The 13,673-nt window shown below is 49.8% G+C and overlaps 1 protein-coding gene and 1 non-coding gene across 2 annotated transcripts in view; one reads left to right on the plus strand and one right to left on the minus strand.

Annotated features, from left to right (window-relative positions):
• Positions 1 to 6,542: 6,542 nt before the first annotated feature.
• The window catches only part of Anxa11 (annexin A11), a 47,023-nt gene continuing 39,892 nt past the window's right edge, over positions 6,543 to 13,673 (plus strand). Inside the window, exon 1 of the mRNA XM_045137427.1 lies at positions 6,543 to 6,660. The gene's annotated coding sequence lies outside the window, so the exon portion shown is untranslated. The remainder of the gene's footprint in view (positions 6,661 to 13,673) is intronic.
• On the minus strand, positions 12,659 to 12,763 carry LOC123455868. The gene has a single exon (XR_006634182.1). It is a non-coding gene; the product is annotated as a U6 spliceosomal RNA (small nuclear RNA).

Raw genomic sequence — 13,673 nt, forward strand, 5'->3', positions numbered from 1 at the left:
TATATCATTAAAATGTCTGTCTCAGGACTGGGGGCGGGGGGTGTGTCATAGCGGCAGTGTTTAATTAGCATGTATGAAGTCATGGGTTTAATCCCAGGACCAAAAACAGTAACATTTTTTCAAAACTGGGGTTTAAGAATTCATGTCTGGTACTGAAAACATAATCAAAAGCTCATGCCTATGGAGGTCATAAGTCCTAGAGGGGAAATGTTGCAGTCAGGTTCACATTGCTGGTAGAAATCACCCAACTAAGAGCACCTTGTGGGAAAAAGAGGTTTATTTTGGTTTACAGGCTTGAGCGGAAGCTCCATGATAGCAGGGAAATTGATGGCATGAGCAGAGGGTGGACATCATCCCCTGGCCAACATAAGGTGGACAATAGCAACAGGAGAGTGTGCCAAGCACTGGCAAGGGGAAACTGGCTATAACACCCATAAGCCCGCCCCCAACAATACACTCCCTCCAGGAGACATTAATTCCCAAATCTCCATCAGCTGGGAACCTAGCATTCAGAACACCTAAGTTTATGGGGGACACCTGAATCAAACCTCCACAGGAAACTTCTATTGTTGTCTGGCTAAATAGATGCAATAGTGCGACTCTCCCTTTTGGTTAGAGAAGCTTCTCTTTTCAGATATTGGGACTACTGGGGTGACTCAAAATTCACTGATGCGACAGTGGAGTGGCCAGCGTGGTGAACATCTCTATCACACCTTCTAAGGCTCAGAGGCCGTTGTGGAAGAGGTGACAGAAAGAATGTAAGAGCCAAAGGATGGGAGAGAGCATTTTGGAATTCTGTTTTCCAGACACAAGATGACCATGGCATTCATGACCTCACGGTGGCTGACACTACATAAGACCTGAATAATATGAGGGGTAAAAAAATGATGACATGAAGAGGGACTAGCTGGAAAGAAGGGATTTATTGGAGGAGTGACAGTCACTTGGCCACAGTGAAAGAAGCTGACCTCTGAGTCCACCTTGGGTGTGGAATACAGCTGGCCCCGAGGGAGAGAGCTTGGGGTGACAGTAACTCCCTGGGAACTAGAGTGGCTCTCCAGCTGCATAGGAAGCATCACACTTGGCTCAGAGTCCTGTCGGCTCCTGAGAAGCAAGTGTAACCAGGAGGAGATAGATATTTTTTCTGTTCATTTGTCATTAAGTTCACCCCTTTCCCCCCTTTCCTTTATACTTTTGGTTTATTTACTTTTTTAGTAGAATATTTATTATAGAAGTATGAAAACCATACATTATTTGTTAATCACACATACTTTAATAAAAAAAATCTTAAATCTTTTAGTTGAGGGTTGGAGGGATGGCTTAGCAGTTAAGGCGCTTGCCTGCAAAGCCAAATGACCCAGGTTCAAATCCCTAGGACCCATGTAAGCCAGCTGCACAAGGTGGTGCATGCATCTGGAGTTCATTTGCAGTGGCTGAAGGCCCTAATGCACTCATTCTCTCTCTCTCTCTTTCTCATCTTTCTACCTCTCTCAAACAAATAAAACAAAATGAATAAAAATGAAAAAATTTAAAAAGCTAGTGGATATATGCATCATTTCTTCATTCTGGTGTATTATTTCTTCTTGGTCCATTCTCAAAAGTAGTTTCAGTAATGAGAACCGTAAAGAGGAAATTCACTTCAGCACACTCTGGACTGAGTTCTTCCACAAGAAAGCAAAGGGCCCAAATAACCAGGGCAACAGAAATCCCATTTCCATGACCTCACAGTGCCTGGCACTACCTACACAAGACCCTCACACTAGGAGGAAAAGATGATGACATCACAATAAAAGCGAGACTAATTGAGAGGGGGAGGGGATATGATGGAGAGTGGACTTGTGAAGGTGAAAGTGAGGGGGAGGGAATTATCAGTTTATTGTCTATAATTATGAAAGTTGTCAATAAAAAAAATTTAAATACCATTTCCTGTTTCTATGTGTGTGTGTGTGTGTGTGTGTGTGTACCTATGTGTTCATGTGTTTGGTTGCAAAACACATGTGTGGAGGCCTGAGAACAAATTCTGGGTGTTGGTCTTTCCCCCACCTACACTGTGTGCATGCACACTAACTAGATTCTGGGATAATCTTGGCGACTTGGCGACAGCACTGGAGAAGTGTGACAAGTGCCCTGGAGAAGGACAGTCACACTCTGGTCAAGGGACTGACCCTGTCCTGGGGAAGGTTGGTTTGTCTGGTCATGTGGGTTGTGACTCTTGAGGGTTTCTGTCCAGGAGGGATGACCTCAGCAGACGTCAGTTCAGTGCGTGCTCCTGTACCGGAGGAGTTTTAGGCGGGTCACCAATGGTACGACCAGCCGGGGCCACCAACCAGGTTAACCCATCTTGAGATGGAGTGGTTTGGGTTTGGGAGGCCTGGAGGACAGAGGTATGGAAAACCCAGTCATCACGGGCGTTGGTATCATCATGAACCATCACCTACAGGAATTGGCTTTACCACAGAGGCCCTGCCGGAAGTACAGCAAAGATTACATGAAATCACTCAAAGCCCAACTCAAAACTAGACACAGTAAAACCCTTTTATGACAAGGGCTTCATGAGGAATCAAGCACACCTTGCAAATGCCAATAACTACCAGTTTCTTTGGTTGTTTTTGGTTTTTTGTTTTTTTTTTTTTTTTTAGGAGGTAGGGTCTCACTTTAGCCCAGGCTGACCTGGAATTCACTATGGAGTCTCAGGCTGGCCTGGAACTCACAGTGATCCTCCTACCTCTGCCTCCTGAGTGCTGGGATTAAAGGCATGTGCCACCATGCCCAGTAACTACCAGTTTTTTACTGGTAAAATACTGATTCAGATGGCATGGTTGCTCTTCTGAACTACCATGAAGATGGCGTGACTCCACTCATGATTTTTTTTTTTAAAGAATGATTTAGGAATGGGAAAATCTTAACACATGGGGCAGTCGTTTGAATCCTTCGTCTGTCATCACAGCTGGCTGCTCTTTGTCATCTACACACCAGGACTTTAGAGGCAAGGCACTGATGTCATCTTGAGCTTTTATTTTGACAGGTACTTGGAGCAGAGGCATTGGGTTATTTTTTTTTTAAAGAAAATAAAAACAGGTCATGTAGGTTGTCTAAAACTAAACTGAAAATAACATAAGCCAAACTGCCTTCATGCTCATGCCGCCTGGTGCCACTTCTGTGCCTGGAGTGTGGTTTCTCACACACACCTACAAAGCCGCTGGCATCAGCTACATGTTCCATGGTTCATATCATTTCTGGATCAAACTGGAGTCTCAGAGTTTCCGTTTTTTTTTTTAATTTTTTGTTTATTTTTATTTATTTATTTGAGAGTAACAGACAGAGAGAAAGAGGGAGAGAGAGAGAGAATGTGCACGCCAGAGCCTCCAGCCGCTGCAAACGAACTCTAGACATATGCACCCCCTTGTGCCTCTTGGTTACGTGGGTCCTGGGGAATCGAACCTCAAACCTGGGTCCATAGGCTTCACAGGCAAGTGCTTAACCACTAATCCATCTCTCCAGCCCCCGATTTTTTTTTTTTTTGTGTGTGTGTGTGTGTGGTTTTTCAAAGCAGGGTCTTTCGGTAGCCCAGGCTGACCTCTAACTCACTGAGATTCTCTTACCTCTGCCTCCTGACTTTCGTGGGTTTTTTTTTTTTTTTTGATGTCCTTGATAGTTTGGGGGAACCTGACCGTATGCTGTACAGGCACTCTTCAGGTGGGGTCCATGTACTGTTTGTGCATGGTTACAGTGGGGCTGGGAAGGAAGTGTTCTGGGAAGGAAGACCACCATGGGACATTCTACCAGTGTGACTGATCGTCAGCTTTTTCCCCTGTGAAGCCTCCCCCTACCCCATATTGTGTGAGGTTTTTTTTTCAACATTATTTATTTGAGATAGATAGAGAGAAAAAAAATACCTCCAGAAGCACCCATCTGGCTTACATAGGTCCTGGGGAATTCAACCTGGGTCATTATTCAGTCCTTAGGCTTCACAGGCAAGCACCTAAACCTCTAAGTCATCTCTCCAGCCATATCTTTTTATGGGGGGGGGTGGCTGAGGTAAGGTCTTACTCTAGCCCAGGCTGACCTGGAATTCACTATGTAGTCTCAGGGTAGCCTTGAACTCACAGCGATCAGGCCTATCTTTTTAAATGTAGAAAGTTTTCTGATGGCAGCTGAGGTGGCAGGGTGTTGAGCTGACCATGACCCAGCAGCCCGCTGGTCCTGGACAAAACTCTGGGAGCCAAGGCCTAGGCCAGCCACACCCGAAAGCCCAGCGCACCGCGCCTGCGCGAGGCAGCAGCTGTGGTCCACCCCGTGGGGCACAGGGCCAGGCCGGGGCTCACTGCCCAGTCCTCACCCCTGGGCCTGAAGTGTCAGAAGCGAGAAGAGTTGTGCGGGCAGATCCAGCAGGGGGCACCCAAGAAGCAGTGGCTGCAGGAGGAGGTGAGACAGGGGATGGAGAAGCTGGGCTTTGACAATGAAAACCAGGGGACAGTCCAAGTCCAAGATGGCCTCTGGCAATGAGTTTAACTGGACCCTAGTAGAGCCTCAGACCGCCTACCTCAACATCCCAAGGAGCTCACAGACTCTGCTTAATGTGCCTACAAGAGAAGCAAGCAACCTGACCAAAGGCAAGGCTTCAGGCCAGAAGACTGACAAAGATGGCTAAGCAAGAGGCCGTCTCAGCTGTGGCCCATGGTTGCTCAGTCTCCAGCGTGTCTGTGATACAGCATCTTTCTTCTCTAGGTCTCAAATGCGCAGAGGGCCAACTACTGACCTCCACCTGCCTTGAGTGACAAGAAATGCCCTACTGGCTGGGCATGGTGGCGCATGCCTTTAAGCCCAGCACTCCGGAGGCAGAGGTAGGAGGATCACAGTGAGTTCCAGGCCACCCTAAGACAACGTAAATGAATTCTAGGTCAGCCTGGGCTAGAGTGAAACCCTGCCTTGAAAACAAAACAAAACAAAAAAGGCCCTATGGGCTGGAGAGATGACTCAGTGGTTAATGGCACTTACTTGCAAAGTTTATGGCCCAGGTTCAATTCCCCAGTACCCATGTAAAGCCAGATGCACAAAGTGGTGCATGCATCCGGAGTTCACTTGCAATTGCAGAAGTCACTGGTGCACCCATTCTCTCTTTCTCTCTGATTGCAAATAAATAACTAAATAATAATTTTTTTTTTTTAAAGAGCCCTAGCCACAGCCCAATGCGGGTGGGGACCCTGGGCTCTGGGTCAGCTACGTGAGGGACCTCTTTGAAGTTCTGGCTGTGGGCGCGGTGGGGGGGGAGTTGTGTGTGGAATTTGATCTGGTCATAGACTCAAGTTTTTCTCCTCTCAGCCAGCGGGATGCCCAAGTTGAGCAGGGTGGGAAAGCAACTCTATTCTGGAACCTAAACCTAAGGGCTCATCTCCCATGGCCTCCAACAGTGTCAATAAAAGTTGAGAAAAGCTGGGCATGGTGGTGCACGCCTTTTATCCCAGCACTTGGGAGGCAGAGGTAGGAGGACTGCTGAGAGTTCAAGGCCACCCTGAGACTACATAGTTAATTCCAGGTCAGCCTGGACCAGAGTGAGACCCTGCCTTGAAAAACCAAAAAAAAAAAAAAAAAAAAGTTGAGAAAAATTAAAAAGAGCCTGGCCAGGGCTGGGGAGATGGCTTAGTGGTTAGGGCGCTTGCCTACAGAGCCAAAGAGCCTAGGTTCGATTCCCCAGGACACATGTAAGCCAGATGCACAAGGTGGCACATGCGTCTGGAGTTTGTTTGCAGCATCCGAAGGTCTTGGTGTGCTCATTCTCTCTCTCTCTGAAAGAAATAAAAAATAAGAAGAGCTGGGCGTGGTGGCATATTCCTTTGATGTCAGCACTCACTTGGCAGGCAGAGACAGGAGAATGGCTGTGACTTCGAGACCAGCCTGGGACTACAGCGTGAGTTCCAGATCATCCTGGACTAGAGTGAGACCATACCTCGAAAGAAAACTCAAAAGCAAACCAAAACAAACATTAAAAAATAAAAACAACAACGAAAAAGAAAGTTCTTCCCGGTGCAGTGGGCACACCTTTATTCCCAGCACTCAGGAGGCCGAGGCTGAGAAGGATCGCCCCCAGTTCAAGGCCAACCTGTGACTCCATAGTGAATTCCAGGTCATCCTGGGCTAGAGCCAGACACTACCTTGAAAAATCAAAATAAATAAATAAGTAAATAAATAAAAGTAATAATAATATGTAAAAGTTTCTTCTCTGTGTAAAGTCACCTGGCTGAAGAAGTCCTGCCCTCCTGGAGTCCAGATCTCTCAAGGCTTGGGGCCATGGGAGGCGCTGAGCAAGCCTCCTCCACGTATGTACCCAGGGCCTCCAACTTCCCGCTCCAGCAGAGGGAGGCCAGAGCTGCCCGGCGCTCACACCTGTGGGCGTGGCCTAGTTAGGCTCCGCCCCCGCCCCTAACGCCACGCCCCTCAGCCCCCCCCCCGAGCGGCCCCGCCCCGCGGCGCGTGCGGCGGCCTCGCCTCGGGAGTTTTCCGGCCCGCGGGCTCCTCCTCGCCGTCCTCCCGCCCCGCCCTGACGGTGTGAGCGTTGCCCGGGGTCCCGAGCGTCCCCGAGAGTCCGCGAGCGCGACGAGCTCGAGGCGGAAGCCCGGCGCCCGCGTCCCTGCTCGCCCCCTCGCCGTGCCCCGGGGCCAGGTGAGTGCGCGTCCCGGCGGGCGAGGCCCCTGGGCGGCCCGGGGCTTCCTGGTTGAACCGCCGGCGTCACGCGAGGTCGCGGACGTCCCAGGCCGGGGGGTCGGAGCTCTCGGTACGGGACGGCGGGGGCGGGGGGGGTGGTTGGAGGTCCGGTGACGGGTGACCCCGGTCGAGGAGTCGCGGGTGCGCTTCCGGGAGCGGCTGCCGTGGGGCGATGGGGGGGTGGGGGTGGCGGGGAACCTTCGCCCCCGACCCGGGGCGGTGGGACGCGGCTTCCCGGAGCTGCCCTCCTCGCACGTTGCTCCCGAGACGTGGAGGGAAGGCGGGAGCGCAGATTCCAGAGGACTCCTTGGGACGCTTGGAGCTCTTCCACGCACCCCGGTGGGCCCAGGCTAGAACCCCCCACCCAGCACCCCCGTCCACACCTTTGTAGGCCTAAGAAGGTTCGAGCCAACCCGGTGGTTGAAAGGAGACTTGGTGAAGTTCCGCATGGGGGACATTGGTCATGGGGAAAGGAAGAACTAAGCCAGCCGGGGTGACCCACACTGGGGACCTTAAATGTCTGCCCCGCCCCTCGATCGCCGTCCCCCCGGGCCTCAGCTGCCCCGCTGCCCAGCCCTCCCCGCACCTTAGGAACTCCAGGCTCGTGCAGGGCAGGGCCAGCCGCCCGGCGCGCCCCGATCGCGTGCATTCCGTGCCTCCATTGCTTTCCTCGGTGGTTGGGGATTCCAGAAGGATTCACCTCACAGGGCCCTTCCTTCAAGGCACTGTCTGTGCCGTAGGGTGGCAAGTCTGTTGCTTCTGACCCTAGGTTGCCCACTCCGCTGGGCTTCTGCATGCTCGTCTTCCGTCCTACCACGTAATTCCCGCTTGGAGTCCTTCTGCCTTGGTTTTCTCGTCTGTTAAAAAAAGAAGCGGCGCGGGGGGTGGGTGGGGGTTAATTATAATTCCTACTTCGTAGGCTTCTCGTAAGCATTTTCAGCGAGTTAATATTTTAAACAGATTTACGAGGTTCAAGTACTGACCAGTGAGAACAGGTGGCGACCAACACACCATGCGGGTGTGTGCCTGGTGCATGCCACTCAGGCGTAAGGTGAATGGCAGGGCCAGGTACGTAAGGAGCCAGGTGCAGGTTTCAGGAAACAACCTAGTCAGCCTGAGCGGCCTGTCTTAGCTCATAGTGCTCTGTTCTCTTTCCCCCACTTTGGCCATTCCTTATTAAAGAGTCATTCAGGTGGCTCCTGCCCTCCAGAGGAGGTACGGGACATGTTCTGTGCCCACACTGCCCTCCTCCTCCACTCCTCTGGCACTGGCCCAGTTCTCACAATGTTGCCTTCCTAGGATTTCTATGGCCACCTGTCCTGGGACTGTGGAGGGTGGGGGCTGTTTTATGAGTCATCCCTCCACAGTGCCCAGGATGGGCCCTGCCTTTGTAGGTGTGCAGGAAATGTCCGTTGAATGAGAGGCAAGAGGAGGAGTGAGTGTGTGTGTGGTTAAAGTAGGATGGGTAGCAAAAAGCAGAGAGGTGACGTAGAAACTAATACAGGTGCAGAGGAGGCGTGGAGCTGAAGGACCAGGTTCAGCCATTTGAGAGCTGGCTGTGCTGGAGCACACCTGGTATCCCAGCTCTCCACAGGAGGAAGCAGGAGAACCAGGGGTTCAAGGTCAGTTTCAGATACACAGCGTGGGGCCAGTCTGGGCCACATGTGACCCAGTCTCAAATAACCAAAAACTGAATGCACAAAGCAGTTGAGTTCTACTGCTTGAGCCCCTCATTTTTATTTGATTATTCTTAAAATATTTTATTTATTTGAGAGAGAGAGAGGCAGAGAGGAGTGGATGGGTGTACCAGGGCCTCCAGCCACTGCAAATGAACTCCAGATGCGTGTGCCATCTTGCTCATCTGGCTTACATGGGTACTTGGGACTCAAACCTGGGTCTTTAGGCTTTGTAACAAGTGCCTCAACTGCCAAGTCATCTCTCCAGCCCTAATTTTTTATCTTTTTTTTTTTGACGGAGGGTTTCTCTCTAGCTCAGGCTGATCTGGAACTCAATGTAGCCTCAGGATGACCTTGAACTCATGGCATTTCTCCTACTAGGCGTCCAGAGTGCTGGGATTATACACACAAGCCACCATGCCTGGCATTGTTTTTTCTTTTTTAGGGGGTGGGGCTGCCTGAGTGTCCCTTGAGGTTGAACCCAGGGCCTATGCATGCTGGGTGGAGATGCTCTACCACTGAGCCACACTCTGGTTCAAAGGGCCCCTTCTTTTTAGCCAGGGACAGGGAAATTAGAAAGGGTTGTCTTAATCTAGAAGGTTTTATTGATTAGTGATGCCTTAGTCATCTGCTTGGGGGGGGGGTGGGAACGGGATGGATGTTTTGGGGCAGCTGGAGGGGATCTCTGAAAAACAGAGAAATCTAAGGTGGGCAGAAATGGGTGTTTGTGCTTTGTTCAGAATCTTGTGAGCCCCAAGACCTTTCCTTCCTCCTTTCCTAGCGGTGTTTTTCCCTTTTAAGCCTGAGGCAGTTCCTGGTACTAGGTCCCATGGGAAAGAGGGAGAGTCTGGGTGTGGCCAAGGGAAGACTTTCCAATTTCTGGGTTTTTCTTCACAACACACTTTGATCCCCTTCCTTCCCAAACATTGGGAATTTGAGGGGCACCTAGATAGGGAAGCTCTTAGGGTAAACTAAACCAAGGTTCCAGTGAGGGTAGGTGGCATTTGTAAAAGCAGTTGGTTTTTAAAATTAAATTAAATTAAATTTAAACTCTCACAGGCCATAGAAACTCTTTTATCCCCTCAGCCCAGCTCGTGTTACCTTTGAGGCCCTCCTTTGTGGGGTTATGGTGGGTCCTGAAGGCCTCAGTCAGTCCCTGTGGGGTAGCCAGGGACTGTGCCTCAGGGTGCGCAATGGAACTTTCTAGTAACCACTGAAAGCATTCCATATTAGATGTGCTGACCCTGACCCTACAAAATAAGCTGGGGGAGGATCCTAATGATACAACCCAATAGGGACAGGACTTCTGTTGGTCCTGACCACAATGATGTGAGAAAGTAATGGGTTGTGGACCACTGGGAGGTCAGGGACAGCGTTCTCATTGCTGAGTAACCTGGGACAAGTCATTCAGCCACGGGGCCCCAGTGTTCTGGGTGGCAAATGGTTGTCACAAATGGAGAAGTGGATGACAAGCTGTTTGCAGGAGGTTGAGATCAGTGCCGGGCAGGGATGATCTTGTTATTGTGGGCGTGTTACCAAGGAACCACCAAGCTGGGGGTGGAGTGTTCCCTGGTCAGGCCAGCTCTGTGATCATTAGTGTGGAGTTTTCTGGGCCTGTGCTCCAGGAGGTCCCACTGCGTTAGCAGAAAAGAAGGTGGCTGAGGAAATCAGGGACCTCCTGCCCTAGACTCGTTGAGACAGGGCGAGTCTGGTTTAGGAGGCAGAAAGAAGGTGAGAACCATGGGTGCGGGTGGAGGCTGTTCTCAGGGAGACCTGGTACGTACATTAAGCCTGGGGCATGGCATCTCTGGAGAAAGGGGTGTGTGTATGTGTTGGAGGGAGAGGGCTGGTGACAGCCGATGTGAGTTTGCTGTGTCCACCACAAAGGGCACAGCTAATTTTAGGAGTTAGGTAACAAGGCATTTCTGTTGAAATCTTCCTTAGTGAGTTTTGCCTAACCCTGTGGGATGTGTGTACAGGAGACCGAGGCTCGCCCTGGTTGTCCGTGGGACACTGTTGAGGGCCCTGTTGGTTTGGGAGGTGGGGAAGGTTATGAACTCGGGGTTTGCACATGTTGTGCTTAAGCAGTGCCTTTGAGATCTCAAGTGGGCGGCCAGGCCAGACAGGCAATTAGTTACTTTTGAAGTCAAGGGCCCGGTGATGTCCTTAAGAAAGGAGCTGAATTAAGGAAAGTGAGAAGTAAGGAGACTGCCAGGGAGCAGCCCGATAGGAGAACCTAGAGGCAGGCCAGCTGCATCACCAGAGCCGGGGCTGGTCCCCTTCAACAGGACAAAGTCCTCCCGCGGTCTGTGACACGGAGGAGGTGGGCCACCTTGAGGGTGTGGGGTACCTGGTACTGAGCAGCTGGGACGAGAGTGTAGGGTCCGGTGTGTTCAGCGCCCTTCCCACCTGAGGAGGAGGGGCAGGCCCCAGCTGGAGCCTCCTCTCCTGCTCCTGTAGCCACGCCGCCATGAATCCCTGCCTTGTACCTCGGCCTCCAGTTTCTGTGTGTGGCTTGTTCATCACAGCAGTAACTTGGGGTTGCTGTCACTCCAGGTCAGTGGCTGTGGAATGCTCTCAGTGCAGCAGTACCATAATTTATTCAGCCTTTCCCTCACTGGTGCATGTTGAGTTCTTTTACTGTGTTTTTTTAATATTATTCATTTATTTCAGAGGGGTGAGGGAGGGAAGGAAGCAGATAGAGAAATGGGTGCACCAGGGCCTCTAGGCACTGCAAATGAACCCCAGATGCTTGCACCACCTTGTGCATCTGGCTTACTTAGGTACTGGGGAATCGGACCTGGGTCTGTAGGCTTCACAGGCACATGCCACTAAGCCATCTCTCCAGCCCTTCTTTCCCTGTTTTACTGACTTGGAAGCAGAATTGGGGTACCCAGAGTGTGAGGCCCCTGACTGGAATAAAGCTGAATATATTTATTTGGGAAGAGTTGACATTCCTATGCTTTTAAGTTTTCCAAACCAAGAAATGGGGTACTAATTACATGTGTTGGAATTTTTATTTTTATTTTTTTGAGGTGGGGGTCTCACTCTAGCCCAGGCTGGCCTGAAACTCACTCTGTAGTTCCAGGCTGGCTTCAAACTCACAGTGATCCTCCTATCTCTGCCTTTCTAATGCTGGGATTAAAGGCATGCGCCACCCCACACTCCCACCTCATGTGCTAGAATTTTGAACATGTCTCTTTAATATTCTGTTTATTGGTCGTTAATTTTAGTTTTTATCTATTCCTTCTTTCTTTTGTTTTTTTTTAATAGAATGATTATTATAGGAGTATGAAAACCTATATAGTTTTAGCTGATGACGCGTGTTTAAATATAGTCTTCTAATTTGGATCTGTGCATCATTGGTGTTTCTGCTTCTTGGATGTATTAGTCCATTCTCCGAAGCGGTTTTGTGATGAGGAGACTCGATTCTTTGTACTCTGCATGGAGCTTTCCAGTGAGAATGCAGTCTTTCAGTGACAGGCCACCAGGATCCCATGTTCTTTTCTATTTGTGTGTTGTGGGAGCGCAGGGGCTCACCTGGCACTGTGGTCTTCGCCTCCCACCTTGCTGGAAGCAGGGGTCGTTGTTCACCACTCTTTTACCAGCTTAGCTGTCAAACGAGCTTCTGGTGGGTTCTGCTCTCTCCACCACCCTTCTTGACATCGGCATAGGGACTACAGACACCTGCTACACCTTTTTTGGCCTGTCTGGCTTTTGGCCTTCTCTGTGAGTTCTGGGAATCCAAACATGGGTATGCACGCCTGTGAGGCAAGGGCTTTATCCACTGCCCCATCTCCCTAGCTCTGAAATTCATTCTCTATAATTCATTCAAATATTCAAAGTACTCAGAAATTCAAAATAGCTCCTGACAAACATGACTGTGTTTCACCGTTGGGACTCTTAACAACTATGTCCAAAGCAGCCCCAGTGGGAGCTAAACCAGAGTGAAGTTTAAGTACTTTTTACGAAGGCTTTCTCCTTGAAAAGGGGTTCTGTGTGAGCCGGAGTGGGTCGTGGAGGCAAGCCAGCACACCTCTGTGTAGATCCCCTCACTGATATGCACAGGGAGCCGCAGTTGCTGCCCATCTTGGCACGTGAATTTGACCCAGCTAAAGATGTGTGCGGGAGAGCTCTCTATCTCCCAGGTTCCATAGGCTTTCTATGGGCTGCACTCTCCAGGGAGCGTTGTGGTGGAGCTTGTTTCCTTTTCACCCCTCTTCCTCCTGGAGATCACTGCTGCTGAAGTTGGATGGACTCAGAAAACTTTATCCTCACAGACAAACAGGGACAGCTTCATGAATTTGCCTGTCATCCTTGCATAGGGGCCATGCAAATCTACTCTGTCTGTCCAATGTTAGCGTGTGTGCTGCCAGAGTGAGCACATTTTTCATTTATTTATTTTTGGTTGCTCTCCTTTAAAAAAATATGTGGGCTGGAGAGATGGCTCAGCAGTTAAGGGTCTTGCCTGCAAAGCTGTTAGGACCCTTGTAAAGCCAGATCCACAATGCAGAACATGTGTCTGGAGTTTGTTTGCAGTGGCTAGAAGCCCTGGTTGCCCATTCTCTCTCTTTTTCAAATAAATAAAAATATATAAAATATTTTATTTATTTTTCATCTGTTTATTTGAGAGAAAGAATGAGAGGGAGAGAATGGGTGAGTCGGGGCTTCCAGCCACTGCAAGCAAACCCCAGATGTAAGCTCCACCTTGTGTATTTGATTTAAGTGGGTCCTGGGGAATTGAACCGAGGTCCTTTGGCTTTGCAGGCAAATGCCTTAACTGCTAAGCCATTTCTCCAGCCCTAAAATATTTCTTAAATATTTTATTTCTTTCTTTATTTCGGGGGGGGGGGGGTGGAAGAGGCAAAGAGAAAGATAGAATGGGTGTGCCAGGGCCTCCAGCTACTGCAAACGAATTCCAGATGCATGCACCCCCTTGTGCATCTGCCTTACGTGGGTTCTGGGGAATCAAACCAGGGTCCTTAGGCTTCATAGGCAAACGCTTTAACTGCTAAGCCGTTTCCCCAGCCCCTAAAATTAAAAAAAAAAAAAAAAAAAACACATAATGCTTAGTACTTTAGCCCATGGGTTTCCACACAAAGTGGTGATCTTCCCATTCCCAAGGATTACTAACAAGATAGTATGCTGGATTTCCAAGTAGATTGGATCGTGGATAGTGTGATTATATTTCATTGTTGAATACTGGCTTAAGTGAGTTGTACTTAATGAGTGATCCCCAAGAATCTCCTTATCAGACTATTTTATTTTTTTGTGGCCAATTGTAGTCAGTATTAA

The sequence above is a fragment of the Jaculus jaculus genome, chromosome 18 (genome assembly GCF_020740685.1).
Source record: "Jaculus jaculus isolate mJacJac1 chromosome 18, mJacJac1.mat.Y.cur, whole genome shotgun sequence".
NCBI lineage: Eukaryota > Metazoa > Chordata > Mammalia > Rodentia > Dipodidae > Jaculus > Jaculus jaculus.